General features: G+C 50.7%; 1 pseudogene across 1 annotated transcript; it reads left to right on the forward strand.

Annotated features, from left to right (window-relative positions):
- Nucleotides 1–15,782: 15,782 nt before the first annotated feature.
- On the forward strand, nt 15,783–16,296 carry LOC309832850 (ADP-ribosylation factor 1-like; annotated as a pseudogene). The gene has a single exon. The product of its transcript is annotated as an ADP-ribosylation factor 1-like (transcript).
- Nucleotides 16,297–18,432: the final 2,136 nt, after the last annotated feature.

The following is an 18,432-nucleotide window of genomic DNA, read 5'->3' on the forward strand; positions in this document are numbered from 1 at the left end:
AAGAGAAAGAAAAAAGAAAAGGATGGAGGCATATTAAGAGAGCACAGGGGCCAACCAGAGAGAACTCCCAATGGCCAAAGTCGAAACAATTTGAACAGAATAAATAATGACAGCACTGGTGTATGAGCCCATACTGATATAAATAACTGAATGAATAAATAAGTAAACAGGGGAGAATTCTTCCTTCCAGAAGAGCTCCAGTTAATAAAAGCAGAAGGAAGGAAGGAAATAAAAAGTCACCATTAGAACACTCCAGTAAGAACCGACACAGGCAAGATACACGGATGGACGCTAAACTTTGTGGGTGAAACTTTAAGCTAATTTGGATATCTCCATAGTCTCGATCTTCCCCCAAAATACCCAGCCGTTACAAAGGAAAAGATAGTAACTGCCTTGGAGAATCCTGACTTTCAGCATCTTAGCCAAGTGATCAGGTTAACATCAGCAGCAGTAAATACTGACACCATGTGCCTCTGATAGGATGTACTGAGAAGGACACATCACCCTGAGGTATTCCTCCCAATAATGCACAACCTCAAACCCAAATGAGGGACAATCTACAGAACACCTGGCCAGTACTCTTCAAGAGTGTCAAGATCATGAAGATAAGGAAAGACTGGGGTACTGTCACAGATTAGGAGGAGACTAAGGAGACCTGATATGTAACTACAACATGGTGACCTGGCTTGGATCCTGGAAAGAAAAAAGACATCAGGAGGAAAACGAGTGCAATCCAAATAAATTCTGTAGTTTAGTTAACAGTACTATATCAAGACTGATTTCTTAGGTTTGCTTATTGCACTACATTTATATAAAATGTTAACATAAGAGGATGTTGGGTGAAGGATATACAGGAACTCTACTATATTTGCAACTTTGCTAGACATCTAAAATTATCTCAAAATCAAAAGTTTAAAAAACCCTGTGCTCAAATATGGAATCTAAAAAACAAAAAAGAATGGTTCTGAAGAACCTAGGGGCAGGACAGGAATAAAGACACAGACATAGAGAATGGACTTGAGGACACAGGGAGGGGGACGGGTAAGCTGGGACAAAGTGAGAGAGTGGCATGGACATATATACACTACCAAATGTAAAACACATAGCTAGTGGGAAGCAGCCACATAACACCGGGAGATCCGCTCAGTGCTCTGTGACCACCTAGAGGGGTGGGATAGGGAGGATGGGAGGGAGATGCAAGAGGGAGGGGATATGGGTATATATGTATATGTATAGCTGATTCACTTTGTTATACAGCAGAAACTAACACACCATTGTAAAGCAATTATACTCCAATACAGATATTAAAAAAAAATTTTTAAGATATAAAAAAAAACAAAAACCCTGTGCTGACCAAGCTAAATCATCTACTGGCCAAATAACGCACATCTACACAACAAATGCAGCCCGAGAAACCACAAGTTTGCAATCCTGGTTGTTAGGGACTGAATGTTTCTGTCTTGCCCCCCAATTCATTTGCTGAAGTCCTACTCCCCAGTGTGATGGTATCTAGAGGTGGGGCACTCGGAGGTAACTAGGTTTAGATAGGGCCGTGAGGGTGGGGTCCTCAACATAGGTTTAGTGCCCTTATAAGAGGAAGGGACAACGGAGCTCTCTCTTTGCCAGCTGAGGACACAGCCTAAAGGCAGCCAGCTACAAACCAGGAAAAGAGCCCTCACCAAGAACCAGCCTGTGCACCCTTTGATCTTGGACTTCCCAGACTCCAGACTGAGAAAACAGACGTCTTGTTTAAGCCACCAGCCTGTGTGTTTTGTCATAGCAGCCTGAGCAGACTAATACACTGGTCTATGGCTGACACCACCATTCCTCCCCAAGGAGGCCCAAGACAGAACTCTCTGAACTTGTGCAGAGAAGAATCCCCAAGTCGGGTTCCCCAGCCCCATCCTCTCAACTGGCTTTTTAGGGCCAGACTTAGAGGATGGAGCAAAAAGGGCAGTGGGCTACAAACAAGATCTGGGTTCAAACCCAGGCCTTGCTACAAACTCACTGGGGGATCCTGGATAAGGGACTCCCCTTCTTCTTCTGAAAATGGGGCAGGGGTCAACCTTCAGGGGTTATCAGGAAGCTCAGATGCAAGTGCCTGGCTATGAAGTTGCTATGAAAGCTACAGTCCACTAATGCTGGGTGTTGTTAATCTTCTCATTACATCAACACATACAGGGGCTAAAGGACAGGTACATTTCATCTATGATTTAGGAGAGGAAGCGGAAATTCAAATTGAACACAGGCACAGTCACATCCCACTTCGCCTACAGAACTTTCCATGAGCATCAGAACTCTGCAAGGCAAGGATGCAGGGCAGAGCAATGATCTCCTGTTGACAGCTGAAGGTGACCCAGCCCAGTTCCTAGTGGGGACATCCTCATACACAGGCACAGAAATGCTGTTAAAAAGGATATTAACTACAGGACAATTTAAACAGTTCTAAACAGATGATGGTCCATTTAAGACACAGAAAACTGTGCAGCTGTGAAAAAGAATGAGGAAGCTCTTTATGTACTGATAGTAGAACAAGCTCCAAGATACATTAATAAGAGAAAAACAAGCAAAGGGGGCCTCACAACCCAGCACCTCCACTCCTCCGGCACATAGGCACCAGGAGGTGTTTCAGCAAGGTTCACAGCAACGTTGCTCAAGAGAGCCATGAGGTTAGCAGCTTCTGAGATGGACCCCAGTGAAACCCCTCTCCTGGTATTCACAACCCCTGGGAGTGTTGTGGCCTCAGCACCTGGAAGGATGGAGCTGACATTAACTGGGATAGAAAGACAGAGGGGAGCTGGTTTCACCGGCAAGATGAGGAACTCGGTTTGATACAGGTTTAGCATAAGATGTTATAAGATATCCACGTGCGTGGCAACAGTAAGGAGGCAGTAGCCACACGACTGTGAAATCCACAGGAGAGATGAGAGTACTGGGATGGAAAGAGGTCCACGGGCTGAGCCTGGCAAACCCCGACAATCAGAGGCCAGGAGGAAGAGAAGGATTCAGCAAACAGACTGAGCAGCGGCACAGAAGGAAAAGCAGGAACCCACGGCAACCGGGCACTGCCCCTGAATCGTCTCCGCTCGTTTCAGGAATGAGACTGGTCCCCTGGACCACTCGGCAACTTCTCCGCAACAAAGACACACCCTAAAATGCTCCACGGTCCACTCCAATTCGCCCATCATCCAAGTCCTCCCAGGGAGAAAGGTCACCCTGTCTTCAACATATTCCAAACAAGCTGACCACTTCTAAAATTATCCCCCAAACAGCAAACTCTACTTAGCATCCCTTCCGTATCTTTGCAGCTCCCGCTGTCCCGAATACGCCACAGTCAAAATACGAGGCAAAATGAAAGCAAATCGGTTGCAAAGTGAAACTGCAAGTTTTGCAAGAGATGCTAGATTTCATGACATCGATGAAAGTGATGTTGGCAAACAGCACATGGTGCTGGCAAAGCTGTAAACACATGAGGACCTAGCAGGTGGACCACTTCACACAGAAAGGAAGGACACAAGATAGCAGAGTTCCAGGAGGTGATCAGACCATCAAAGGGAGGCAGGCGTGAGCACCGAAAACCAGCTCTAATGCTTTTGCAGAATGACTCTTTACCGTCATAGTCTTTACCATCACACTGAAAACGGCAACTTTATGTGAAATGACATCACATCAGACCATTTAATTTCATCAGAAAAATTACGCATCCTCCAATGGAGGAAAAAAAACCAACACCAGGGCTTCCCTGGTGGCGCAGTGGTTGAGAGTCCACCTGCCGATGCAGGGGACGCGGGTTCGTGCCCCGGTCCGGGAGGATCCCACGTGCCGCGGGGCGGCTGGGCCCGTGAGCCATGGCCGCTGAGCCTGCGCGTCCGGAGCCTGTGCTCCGCAACGGGAGAGGCCGCAACAGTGAGAGGCCCGCGTACCGCAAAAAAAAAAACCAACACTTGAGTCCCTCTTTACTGATCTAAGAATTCATGCAAAGTTGCTACTGTATCCTAAATCCTACATCCTAATTAATGAAAGGATAAAATTCAACTTATTTTTAGGATACCTCCACAAGGTAAAGTCCTCATCTAGCCCTTCACCCCCCCACTCCCAATATTGCTATGTTAGGGTCTATTTCCAGCGGATTCTTGGTCACAGTCCTCTTCCTGGTACAAATCATTCTGGGACAGTGAGGTTGTCCTAGATATGCAGATTGCTGGGCCCTCCTGGACCTAAAGGCCTCCCCGCCTTCCCTGGAGAAACCTCGTCACCAGGGGCAAGAAGCTGACTTGCTCACGGGAACCACAAACCCACCAGAAGAGAAAGGCTAGTGGACCTTTGGGTGTGAAACCTTGAGTGACAAGTGCCCAGCGCGTCTCCTGAACCCATCTGACCCCTCGGCAGCCCCTCCCTGCCCTGCTGTCTGGGCAGAAAGCAGCTGTCGGCTCCCCTGCCTGTAGCCAGTGGGCCCAGCCTGGTGAAATCTGATAGAGGCATGCCTTTAAATGGGTACATTTTATTTTACGTAAATTACATCTCAATAAAGTTTATAGATTTAAGAAGTGTTGATCTGCCTGTGAGTACCCTGCCTGGGGTCTCCTGTAACAGCCCCCCACCAGTAATCAGTGAGGGCTAACAGCACCAGGGAGCACCATTAAGATTCATTCACAAAAATGCAAAGGACGCTAAGAGCCACTCGTCCTCCACTGCTGTCCACTCTGCCCCAAGAAACTGGCTTCAGGCTTAGCTCCAGCCACTGCGCCATCCAGGGCTCCCAAAACCCCTTCCAGGGGGCCTGGCACCAGGGCAGGAGAGCTGTCCCAGCCAGTTTCAAGCTCAGGAACCACCGCTGAGATACAAACTCGGGGGCTCCTCCTCTCACCCCATGGTCACAGCCCCTCGGCCACAAGGACTCCTCCCAACTGGCCAGCCTCTCTGGGTTTTTACGGCCAACTTTCAAGATTTCACCTCCTCCGATAAGCCCCGGCCAGTGGCCCCTCTTCTTTCCCCCTTTAAGCCTGTGTACCTCTGAGGTTTTTGATCCCCCCATGTCCCAGTCGGAGAAAAAAGTTTGAGTACATTCCCCCAAATTATTTCCACAAATATTTATCAGCCTCCTACCATGGGCCAGGCAATGGAGTCGCAGGAACAAGAGAAACGCAGAGCTGCCTTCTAGTCAAAGGAGACACATGCCCAACCAGGCGACAAACATCCTGATGGACCCAGAGGAGAGGTGCTACGCAGAAGGGTAAAGCTGGGGAAGGCAGGTTTTCTCAGACAGGGCGGCCAGGGAGGGCCTCTCTGCAGAGGGTATTTGAGAGGCCTAAAGGAGGAGGGTTCGGTGGATCCTGGGGGAGGGTGTTAGCAGCAGGAAGAGGGTGAGGCAGGACTGTGCCTGGGGTGCCCCCAGAGAGAGGGGAGGATGGGGGGAGGGCAGCGCCACTCGGCAGACCCAGGAATCTAGGTTTGCACAAAGTTCCCTGGGAAAGGGACCTTGGTGCTACGTTGGAAGAGGGAGGGCAAGTGGTGAGACCCCTTTGCAGGACAAATGAGCAACAACTACAAAAATCTAAAATCCATGTGTCCTCAGAAGAAGCAAACCAATCCCCTTCTGGAATCAATCCTACAGAGACCCCCAGCACCTGTGACCCAAGACATTACATGCAAAGAGGCAGAGAGCCAAGGGGTGAAGAGCAAGGATTCTGAAGGCGGAGCGCAGGGAGAGAGGCGGGGAGAGGAGGAGGGAGGTGGGAGGGGGAGGGGAAAGAAAGAGAGGAAAGGGAGTGGGGGAGGGGAGGGAGAGGAGGGGTGGGAAGAGGAGGGGTGGGAAGGGCAAGAGGTCACTGGGCTGGGTCAGAGCATCTCTGGCCTATGACCCATGACCCTCCCAGCCCCCTCCCCACCCCATACTCCGGGCACCTCTCAGAAACCCCCTTGAGCACAGCATGCTGATGACTCTCTGGGGATTCACTCCTTGGGCCTCACTGGTGGCCAGCAAGTCTCGCAAAGCCGGGCAGGCCATTCAGGACGCCCTCCTTCCCCCCCATGGTGGTGGGCAGTGCACCAGCGTCCTGAAGAGGGACCGAGAGAATTCTTTTAACCCTGGAAACACTGACAGTTGCGTCTGCTTGCCTAGCCCACGGGACTACACGTCACCTCTGAACATACCAATCTTCTAACCAGGTGAAACGGTTCCAATGAGTTCTATTAAAAGGCATCATAAAGATCCTTTTTTTTAGAAGAAAAAAAAAAAAAAAAAGGCTGATTCCAAAACGTCACACGTAACAAGTGTTTGAAGGGGCAACGGATGCCCAAATCCCCGCTGGCAGCAGAGCCTCTGGCCAACCAGGGTCCACGAAAGACTGCTTCAAAGACCTGAGCACTGTTGTTCGTTTCCTCTTTCTGCTGCTTACAACATTATAGATTTATACAAAGGTTAAAAAAAAAAAAAAAAAAACCTCTTGCAAAAAAGAAATACCCATTTTTGCAAGGAATTTTATAAGCAGATCTGCAGAGTAGGGGAAGGACTAAGAAAATCTCTAAAGAAGCCTGGTTGCAAAATGTTTTTAAAAGGAAAAAAAAAACTTTTAATATAGAAATACCCAATGATACATTTTTAAAGTCTAATTTTGAAGAATGATCAAAACACTTTTTTCTCCCAAACATCCCAAATTATAAGTGGCCACCAGATGCTGGGGTCTGGAAATACGACTGTGGTTTGTTTTATTTTCTTTGCTTTTAAGAAACCTAAAAATTAGGGAAGTCACAAATACCCAGGGAAAGAAAAACTCAGAAAATTGCCAACGTGGTGACTAAACTTGCGGACTGCCAGAGGCTTCACGGTGAACGCACCCAGACCCAAACCTCTACAGCTGGAGAGGGGACCACGAGAGGTCGTGTGCAAACCCAAATGGAACTTGCAATTCACTTGATGTGTTTAAAGGACCCATGGGAAGTGTTCTGTAAGCCAAGAACATTTTACTGTTAAGACTGCATCCACCATGAAGCCCTGTTCTCCACCACCCAAGGACCAAGCAGGCAGTGTCCTAGAGCCTTTTGCAGCATGGAGGGCAGATGTTTGAGGATATGATGTAACCTGGGTGAAGTGAATTCATCCAAGAATGAGTCATGAAAGCAGTCCTCAAATATCCTTTAGAAATCTCAGTTGCAGAACACTGGGCTTAGACCCAAAGACCCACCCACACCCACCTCACACAGGGCTCTCCCCTCTTTCAAGCATCTCGCCTTTTGCCATCAGCTTGTTTCCCCTTTTCGTAGTAAAGCACCCCAATGCAGCTTAAGGGGGTGTTACCTGACCTCCACCTGAGCCACACAGGGCATAAGAATGAAGGCAATGGGAAGGGCAGTGGAACAGAGACAAATACTGAGCACCTAGATGAAACTCTACCTGAAGCTGACATCCCAGCTGCATGAGCTATTACATTCCTGTCTTGTTTAAATCAGTTTGGTTTCCTTTTTCAGTCACTCACACAGAGAGTCCACCATCCACTGACTAAATAAAACCCTGACCTTAGCTAGGAACTCAGAAGTCCAGCTATGCCCACTCCTTCCAAATAACCACCCATTCATAATGAAGCAAGTCCTTTATGTGTCATGGGTGAAGTGTCCAGCTTCACGATGAAATCTAGCAACGGCTTCCTCAATGTCTCCATCCACCTTCACTGCCAGGACAACCTACTGAGCCTCAGTCCCTGACTCTAGCCCTCACCACAGTGCTTTTCTGGAAAAGGAGGGGGAAGGGGAAGGAAAAGAAGAAGAAGAGGGGGAGAAGGGAGAGGGAAGGTGAAGGAGGGGAGGAGGGGGAGGGGAGGGGGTGAATATCAACAGGAAGCTCTTCCTGAGAGCTCAGGATGGGCTGAGCGGCCACAAGCATAAGGCATAAGCACTTTTTTTTTTTTTTTTTTTGCAGTACATGGGCCTCTCACCGTTGTGGCCTCTCCCGTTGCGGAGCACAGGCTCCGGACGCGCAGGCTCAGCGGCCATGGCTCACGGGCCCAGCCGCTCCGTGGCATGTAGGATCTTTCCGGACCAGGGCACGAACCCATGTCCCCTGCATCGGCAGGCGGACTCTCAACCACTGCGCCACCAGGGAAGCCCGGCATAAGCACTTTGATGTAGTATCTCATTTAATCCTCACAAAACCCTCAGAGGTAGGTATTGTTATCATCCTCATGCTCCAGATAAGGAAACTGAGCTGCAGAAGGATAAGTCACTTGCCAGGGTCACACAGCCTGTCCATGGCAGGGCCAGGCTATCAGCCAGCCCACACCCAGCCACCCCAAACGCTGACCTGTCCACTGCCAGGAACTGCCCACCCCTCCCCTTTCCCAGACCCACGCCTGCATGGAGCACTCCAGCCCTCAACAGCTGAGAGCTCCTCTGCTCTTTCACTCTGTTCTTGTCAGTTACTTCTCTGCTGTCCAGTCAAGCAGCCTCAGCCTCTCTGAGTCTTAGATCATGTCCCTCCTCGGCTCCAAGGGCTCTAGTGGCTTCCACCCCACTGAGAATCAGGTCCAACATTCTCACCAGCCCTCACCTCCTGCCACTCTCCGTGCAAGCTGCTCCAGCCACATGAGCCTTCACCACACCAGCATGACCCCCCTGCCCCAGAGCCTTTGCACTTACTGTTCCCTCAGCCTGGAATGCTTTCCCTGGATGCTCCCATGGCTAACTTCTTAAAGCCCCCTGTTCAAACATCACTACCTCTGTGAAGCCATCCCCACTCAGCCTACCTAAGAAGAGCAACTCACTCCCACCCCTGCACCCTTTATCCCCGTCTCTGCCTTGTTTTCCTCACTAGCATTTATCACTAGCTGGCACTCTGTGTATTTGCTTGTTTATTTGTTCACTGTCTGTCCTTCCACCCATATGCAAGCTCCAGGAGGGGGAGGAGCTCCTGGCCTTGTTCGCTATAATAGCACCTAGGGTGGTGGGCAGGTCTGTGAAGGAATGAATGTACGCAAGCGTGAGCATTTCTGCGGCCTCACAGTCCATCTGGGGCTGTCTCAGACTCAGCCTCTCTCATGCACGGATCGGTCATAGGAAGACAACCCTTGTCCATGAGAGAAAAAAGAGCCACAGATGAATGGAAGGAGGAAGCCCCGCAAAGACCCTCCTGTGCAGAGCTCAGAGAAGGGGGTCCCCGGGCCGCGTGGGAACCACAAATGCTCTGTGAGTCCTCCCTCACAGAGCTCTGGCTGGAAGATCTCTCTCCCTCCTGAAGCCTCCAACTTAGACGCTCAGACAAACCCTGGAGCCATCTTCGGGGCAGCTATGGGGGAGAGGGAGGTGGGTGAGGAGGGGCTCACCCTCAGGGCCCTGCAAGGTGGAGTCAGCCCCTAAAAGCACATCCCCCTTGCCTCACCCTAGTCTCCTGGGTCTCCCTGCACATCCAACCACCAGCAAATCCTGTCGGCGCCACCTTCTAAACGCCTGTCCCCTGTCTGCCACCTCCCTGGTCAGGGCCACCACCATCTCCCACCTGGACTACGGCACTGCCTCTTCCCTGGTCAGCCTGCTGCCTCTCCTGCTCCAGCCCACACAGCAACTGAGGGATCCTGTAAAAACACAACCCACTCACGTTCCTCCCCTGCTCTCACCCCGCCAAAGGCCGGCTTCCCAAGCACCTGGAAGCAAATCCCAATTCCTAACCTCGCCAGGAAAGATCTGGCCCCAGACACCTGCCCACTCACACCGCTCCTCACGCCCACCTCACATCCCAGGGCCTTTGCACTTGCTATTCCTTCTGCCCGAACAACTCTAGGTACTCTACGCGGCTGCTCCCTCCCAAGGCTCAGTGACAATGCCACCTCCTTGCCGGGCCTCCCTGCCTGCCCTCCTAACACAGGCCATCCACACTCAGCCCTGATGCTATCAACCCCGCCCCCTGCATTACAGTTTTCACAGCCCTGACACAGTCTGAAGTGATCCGTGACTCATTCTTTCAGGTTCTGTCTGTCTCCCACCCACCCCAAGCACCCCAGCTGTGAGACCGACAAGGTCAGGAATAACGCTCCCGTTAACCCCGTATGCCCAGCACACACCCATACCAGGAACTAGAAAAATATTTGAAGAATCAAAATCTAAGCTCTTATGTTGGGTTCCAGCTCAAATGTCACCTCTCCCTAACGCTCCAGCCAGAGGCGATCTCTGGTGGCCTCCCAGAGTTCTTTACCACAGCATGGCACCCTCCCCACTGTCCTCCAGCTGGGAAGTTCTGGTCAGAAGGACACACAGCCACCCTGGGCCTGGCGTCGAGCTGCGATCTCTGTCTCACCGTGTGACAGGATTCTCCGAGTGGGCCCAGCGAGGCTGGGGAGAGGCGACCTAGGGGCAGCACTCGAGAATACTTTTATCTTGATCTTAATAACTATGGCTATCCTATCAAATCCATGAGTCATGAACGCTCTTGCTTAAGAGCAGACTGAAGTTTTAGGGACTTCCCTGGTGGTCCAGTGGCAGGGGCTCCACGCTCCCAGTGTGGGGGGCCCGAGTTTGATCCCTGGTCAGGGAACTAGATCCCACATGCCGCAACTAAGAGTTCGCATGCCACAACGAAGAAGCCGCATGACACAACTAAAAGATCCTGCGTGCCACAACTGGGGATCCCACATGCCGCAACAAAGATCAAAGATCCCGCATGCTGCAACTAAGACCTGGCACAGCCAAATGAATAAATATATTTAAAAACTATTTTAAAAAAAAGAGGAGACTGAAGTTTTAAAAAAGGAAGGAGGGTCAGATTAAGTAAAAATATTATATAAATCATGTTGTAGCCAGTATATGAACATGACAAAAATCATAAGACTGATGTTGCAGTAAGTCTTAGGAAACACTAATGGATGGATGGATGGATGGATGGATGGGTGGATGGACGGATAGGAGGGAGGATGGACATGGATATGTGGATGGGTGGATGGGTGGATGGGTGGATGAACAGGAGGGAGGGAAGAAGGAGAAAAAGAATGAAGTGAAAGGGAGGAAAGAAGGAGAAAAATGGGCCACACACATAGTAGGGGCTCAAAAAATATACTGAATTAACCCGTCAACAAAGGAAGCACAGTGCTGTGTTGAGGAGCCAGAGCCCTAGAACCGCACTGCTGGGTCACATCCTGGTTCAACCTGTCCTCCCTGTGGGGCCCTGGGCAAGTGACATAACCTCTCTGTGCCTCAGTTCCCTCATCTGTAAAATGGAACAATAAGAATTACCTCCATTAAGGTGTCAGGAGGACTAAGCGAGCTCACGGGTGTCGAACGCCCAGGACGCAGCTTGATACACCCGAAGTGCTTGATATGTATCAGCTAATAGTAAGAAAAAGTCATTGAATCCATCCTCAGACCAGCACAGGAAAATGACCCAAAATCTCACCCCTTCACCTCTTCAAAAGCAGCCTGAAGTCCCACTGGCCTCCCCAGAAAGTTTTCCAGGAATGAAAGAGAAAAGAGGTGAACAAAGGCCTCCACAGCCCCCAGGCTCAATGGGACTAGGAGGGCAGTGGGCAGCAAGGTAATCTGAGAAGTTTAACAGGGAAAAAGAACACGGGGTGGGGGAGAAAAAGAGGCTAAATTCAGGAGCCCAGGCTGCCTCTCCAGATAGCTAAATTCTGCTCTGTTACTTCTGCGTGCTTCAGCTTTTCTTAGCCTCCAAGGGGCTTTTGCCTAAATTAGTGCCTGCAATATGCCGCAGAGAAGAAAGGGAAGGTGAGGAGAAGCAGAGAAAGACGCAGAGTCCGCTGGGCCTGCCAAACCTGCGCTGACTGCCCAAAGGGTCAAAGTCAAATCGCAGAGCCTTCCCCCAAGGCCACGGCCGGCAGGGTCATACCCACGGCCCACAGCCCAGCCCTCAGCGCCCCCAACACTTTCCCTGCCACATCCCGACCTCAGGAGCAGCAAACAACTCCTCCATCCACCGACCACCTGTGGCCACCTGCCCTCCCCAATCAGCTCAAACGTCACTGGCTGCTCAGGTGGCTGGGTTCACTGCCCAAGAACCCCAGCATGGGTTTATTTCTGGAGGAAAAGGAAATAGAGCGAGCACATGCACGCATAATGTACACACTCTACTAATGCGTGGCGATGCCTATGCAGAATATAGCACCCCCGCTAACGAGCTCAGGCCCACATGCAGATTCACGCTCACGCATCACACGCTCACATCACTCCCTGCAGTAAACACACAGAGAAACGCACGCGGAAATAGTCACCTTCGTGCTGTTTCTGCCAGATGGCAGAGCCTTGGTGGTTCCTGCATCTGTCTGCACGTCTGTCTGCGCTTGTGTGTGTGTGTAATATTAACGATGGCTGATGTTACTGGGTTCCTGCCATGTGCCAGGCACTGTCCTACGTGCTACATCAACCCCATAACGTAGGTATTATTATTACCCCTATTTGACAGATGAGGAAACTGAAACACGGAGGCAGAGTCACTGGCCCCGAGATTATGCTGCTGGTGAGTGGCAGAGCTGGAATTCGAACCCAGGAAGTCCGGCTCCCAAGCCTGCACCCACGTTACTGCTTTATGCTGCTGCAACCAGCCGGGCTCCACATGCACCCTGAGCACCAGCTACGTATTAATTCCTGAAATAATGGGTTAGCCCCATTTTGTGGATGTACAGATTAGAGAACAGAGGCACCAAGAGGTTAAACAACTTGCCCAAGGTCACAGCTGGGACGGGGCAGGGCTGGGGTTGGAACCAGAGATTGACTCTAGATCCCAGGCCCTGATGCGCCAGGGGGCTTCCAGCTGTAGAAAGGTAGTTAACTCCTAAAGTCAACGGCAGGGGCTGTACAGCGAGCACCCGTTATGAGCGAGCCATGGTTTCATGACCCTGGGGGGAAGAGGCAGGGATCCCCAATGACCAGATGCCACGGGGGCCCTCACCAAGCCCACCATGCCAGTGAGGGGCCAGACTGAAACACGACTGGCACAGACATGAGCCCGAAACCCCCAGGGAAGGTCCAGAAATGCCCACAGTCAAGGTCGGGGGCCCAGCGACGCCCCTCCCCACCCAACAGGGCAGAGTGTGCAAACTGGCAACCCACGGGCTTGGCCCACAGACGTGTTTTGTTTGGCCAACACGGTGTCTGTTAAAAATATGACTGAGTTGCCAACTTTTAAAAATTGAGTGATTTCATACACAAGACTCCATGTTTCCGGCTGTTGGAAAACATCTTTAAAAAGTCAGGAGATCTGGCAACACTGGGTTTGTGTTCCCACACGGGAACTGCTGCTCAGCTGCCCCTTTACACGGGACATGGGACACGGCACCTCCGGTCCTCCAGAAGGCATGGGGTCAGGGCTCTGGAGCTCGCCCACCAGGCTCACTGATATCTGAGCCCTGCCATGCCCTCACTGTGTGATCGTGGGCCAATTACTGCTTCTATGCCTCAGTTTCCTCACCTGTAAAAGGGCAGCCACCCAATAGGACAGGTGCCTGGAACCCAGTAAGCACTCGATAAGTGTTAAATGGCATCGCTGTCTCTCCAACATCAAGGCCAAAGGCTTGAGGTACTGTTTTGTAATAGTAAGAGCTAGCACACATAGTACTTGCTATTGCCGGGAACTGTCCTAAGGGTTGTACTTTTTTTTTTTCCTTTTTTTATAAATTTATTTATTTATTTATTTTGGGCTGCGTTGGGTCTTCATTGCTGCACGCGGGCTTTCTCTAGTTGCGGCGAGCGGGGGCTACTCTTCGTTGCGGTGCACGGGCTTCTCATTGCGGTGGCTTCTCTTGCTGCAGAGCACGGGCTCTTGGCGCACGGGCTTCAGTAGTTGTGGCACATGGGCTCAGCAGTTGTAGCTCGCGGGCTCTAGAGCACAGGCTCAGTAATTGTGGCACAGGGGTTAGCTGCTCCGCGGCATGTGGGATCTTCCCGCACCAGGGCTTGAACCCATGTCCCCTGCATTGGCAGGCAGATTCCTAACCACTGCACCACCAGGGAAGTCCCAAGAGTTGTACTTTTAAGGGCTCATTTAATCTTCCCAAGAAAGCCATGAGGCCACTCCTAGGTATATATACTCAAGAAAAGTGAAAACCTATGTCTGTACAAAAACTTGTACACGAATGTTCATAGCAGCATTATTCATAACAGCCAGACAGTGGAAACAACCCAAATGTCCATCCACTAATGAATGGATAAAAAAAGGTGATATATCCAGATAATGGACTAATATTCAGCCATAAAAAGGAATGAAATTCTGACACATCTACAACATGGATGAACCTTGAAAAAGTCATGCTAAGCGAAAGAAGCCACACATTGTATAATTCCAAATCTGTAGAGACAGAAAACAGATTGGTGGCTGCCAGGGATGGGGGAGGGGAAGAATGGAGGGGGTCTACTAATGGGTTTGGGGTTTCTTCTTGGGGTGATAGAATGCTCTGGAATTAGAAAGCAGTGATGGTGCACAACCTTGTGACTATATAAAAGCCAGTGGTACGGACGTTGTTAACGGTAAATTTTGCAGTGTATGAATTGTATCTCAATTTTAAAAAAAAATTAAAGAAACATCTATGAGACAAATATTCTTATCTCTGTTTTATACATGAAAAAACCAAGGCACATGGAGATTAAAGATATCCAGGCTGATGCTGAAACAAGAGAAACAAAAAGACAGATGGTGAGGTGACGTCATTTTTCCTACACCTGGCTACTCTACCTGTCAACCCATGGGCATCTGGGTTTGCAACTTCACACAGGCAAATCATTTCCTCTCTCTGGGCTCCAGTCAAAGGCCAGACTGAGATGGCTCTTATCTAGATCCCTTTAAGGTCTTCAAGGATCCTACAAGACTAGGGCATTGTAGTGGAACACTATTTATTCATATCTATAGGGACAGCTGTGGCCATTAATAAATGATGACCTTAACGACCGACAGTGGTAAATGGCCCTCTCCCAGGTGCATGGGAAGAAAACATTCTGGGTTTTCTGAGTCCAAGCCCTTCACACGGCTGGCTCAAATGTCAGAGCAAGGGGGCTCAGCAGCCCACCTCCTCCTAAGAGGGTCTGACCAGGAGGACCGTCCCATCAGGGGAGGATGCCTTACTCACCAGGCAGGAAGACTACCTCACCGGGTTAGAGGGCCACCTCCCTCAGCAGGAGGAAACCCCACGAGACAAGAGGAGCCTCCTGTTCACAGGGTGGGAGGACCACCCCTCCCTCACCTGGAAGACCCCTCCATGGGACAACAGAAACTCCTCCCTCGCAAGATGGGAAGACCATCCTTACCCCGTTTGGGGCAGCAGGATCTCACTGGGCTGGTGGTGGCTGGAGCTGCAGCTTTTCTGCAAACAAGCACCTAGAAAGTGCAGTCCTTTCTCTGAGCACAGAAGGGTCCCCAAGGGTGCCCTGCATTGGGGGTCTCTGAGGCAGCCCCAGTCTCAGATGCAGGGACCAATCTGCAAATGATGATGCATTAGAAGCCAGACAGAGAGAGGGAGAGACACAGAGAAAGAAACAGAGAATATGACCGAGGAGGAAAAGCAGAGAGAAGGGAAGGGAAGGGACAGACCCAGCTTGACAGAGAGCTCAGTAGGAAGCTGGAGGCAGGGCTGGGGACAGAAAGCAAATGGGGAGAATGAACACAAGTGTGCTCAAAGCCAGCAGCAAAGAGGCCCGGATGCAGAGGGAGGACCCCCCAGAGGCCTGAGTTTGGGGGTCCTTCCCACATGAAATGGCAGCACCAGCGCCGCGGCCGTCCAGGGTTTCTCTGGCCCGTGCTGCTCCCACGGGTCTACAGCGTGGGGCATATCTCTGCAAACCTCTTCAAGGGCCTTTTTGGCAAAAAAGAAATGCACATTCTCATGGTGGACCTAGATGCTGCAGGAAAGCCCACCATCCTGTACAAACTGAAGCTGGGTGAAATCGTGACCACCATTCCCACTATAGGCTTCAACGTGGAAACCGTGGAATACAAGACCATCAGCTTCACTGTGTGGGACGTGAGCGGCCAGGACAAGATCCGGCCTCTGTGGCGCCACTACTTCCAGAACACACAAGGTCTCATGTGACTTCGTGGTTGACAGCAATGACAGAGAGCGTGTGAATGAGGCCCGAGAGGAGCTCATGAGGATGCTGGCAGAAGACGAGCTCAGGGACACCGTTCCGCTCGTGTTTGCTAACAAACAGGACCTCCCCAATGCCATGAATGCAGCTGAGATCGCGGACAAGCTGGGTCTGCACTCTCTGTGCCACAGGAACTGGTACATTCAGGCCACCTGTGCTACCAGCGGGGACGGGCTCTATGAGGGACTGGACTGGCTGTCCAATCAGCTCCAGAACCAGAAGTGAGCTGTACTCCTCTCTCCTCCCCTCTCACTCCCTCCTTCTACCCTCGCTTTACTCTCATGTGGCAAACGTGCCCCTGGGGTGTGAGGGCCAGAAGCCGTCTCCATGGTCGGTCACGGTGTGCTTCACTGTGCTGTAAGTGTGCAGACGCCGCCTGCACCTGGGTTTTTATTTAACGTAAATGGTTTTTGTTTCCAATGAGGCAGTTTCTGGTACTCCTATGCAATATTACTCAGCTTTTTTTAATTATAAAAAGAAAACCAACCCATTGTTTAGTACTGAGAAGGGATTTTAGGCACACGGGTCATCCAGGAGTCGCTGTGTCAGAAAAGCCTGATGTTCCTCTTCTGGGCCTTACATCTGTGTTGAGATCCATTTTGGTGGTTGGTTTTTAACCCAAACTCAGTGCATTTTTTAAAATAGTTACAAATACAAGATAAGGAGAACACTTGGACACACAGAAGGGTGAAATGTGCCTAGTGTAGGTTCTGCAGTAATGGTCTGAGTCCAGTCCACCAGTGGTCTGTTTCCCGTTGGGAACATGAAACGGGGCAGAACCAGCTATGATCCATTCTGCATAGTCACAATAGGGGGTCCCTGTGATTTGCTCTGTCTTGGGTCATCCCACACTCCATAGCGTTTGTGCTTGTATCTGTGCTTACGTGGCTGCCCAGGAGATGGGCTGGAGGCTGCAGCCACCGCTCTCAGACCCCTTGGAGGAAGCCCAGCCTTTTCTCGGGTCAGCACGGGCACTTTGGCTGGAACACTCTTGTTTGAGCGGGAGCCCTGCAGTCCCCTTGCTTGCCTGCTCCGGGCTCTCTGGGGTCTCACCAGCAGGAGCGCGGCTGGTCATCCTTGAGCCCCAGCACCTCGGAGCCCCTGTCTACATGTGCTTTCACTCCCTCAGCCTGCAAGGGTCAGATCTGCCATCAAAAAATGATAACCTCTACTTTTTTCTTTTGTATTTTGATAAACACTGAAGAAGCTGGAGCTGTTAAACTTTATCTTGGGGAAAACCTCAGAACTGGTTTATTTGGTGTCGTGGAACCTCTTACTGCTTTCAATACACAATTAGTAATCAAAACAAAAAACAAAACAAACAAAAAAGAAATGGCAGCACCAGGCCTGCCCAGGAGCCCCCATCAGTGGGAGAGAGGGGAATGGGGGCTGGGGGGCAGCTTCTCCAGCCAGGCAGCAGCCTGCCAGGGCAGCCTCAGCCAGGGAGGAAGCCGGCTGGTCAGGCTGGGGGCTGGGTTTGGATGTGCCAAGCATCCAGCCAGGTTGTCATGGCCACGGAGACAAAGAGAGGGGCTGATGAGGGGCCCCAGCCGCCTACGGTCCCCAGGGAAGCCCAGTCTCTCTCTAGGACCTGCTTAACCAGGGCTCCAGGCTGTTGGCCAACCGCACATCCACGGGGAAGCCTGCAGGTCAGGGCCTATCCAGCTGCCTGGGTTGGAGAGGGGCATGAAAATCATGGCCCAGGCAAGGTCAGCAAAGAAAAGATCCCCAAGCATCTAGACTTTGCCAGCCAATCCTAAACACCTAACCTGCCTGGGCCTCAATTTTTTCATCCATTAAATGGGAAGAAGATCCCTCAGCTCATTCTATCTCCCAGGGGTAAGGAGCTTATATGGAGAGAATCAAATGTCAGAACAACAGATTAATAATAAAGCTCACATTTATGGAGGTCATACCATGGGCCAGGGCCTGCTCTTAGCACTTTCCCCATCCTAACACAGCATTCCTCCAACTATCTGTTGGGAAGAACTATTTTTGTCTTTAATTTCTAATCCGTTTGAGACTAATACTTTCGAAAATTGCAGTAAAAGTGAATTACTAGAAAAACAAAGTAAAAAGGCAGACTACATGCCTAATTTTCTAGTCCTGGACTAAACTGGCATAAAATTACTCTGTGAAATTGCTATAAAACTTTAAATGTTTACTCTCAGTTTCTGTCCTTATCTCCATGCAAACCACACTGAGTCACACTCTTAGAGCAGGTGACCCTCACGACCACCCAGGAAGTAGGTCCTAGAGCAGGCATGAGGGCGGCCTGCACAATGGCTAAGAGTTCTAGCAGCCCAGGTCCTTGTACCGGCCCTGCCACTTCCTGGCAAAGGACTTCAATACCTCTGTGCC

This window comes from Grampus griseus, assembly GCF_964374135.1.
Source record: "Grampus griseus genome assembly, chromosome: 14".
Taxonomy (NCBI): domain Eukaryota; kingdom Metazoa; phylum Chordata; class Mammalia; order Artiodactyla; family Delphinidae; genus Grampus; species Grampus griseus.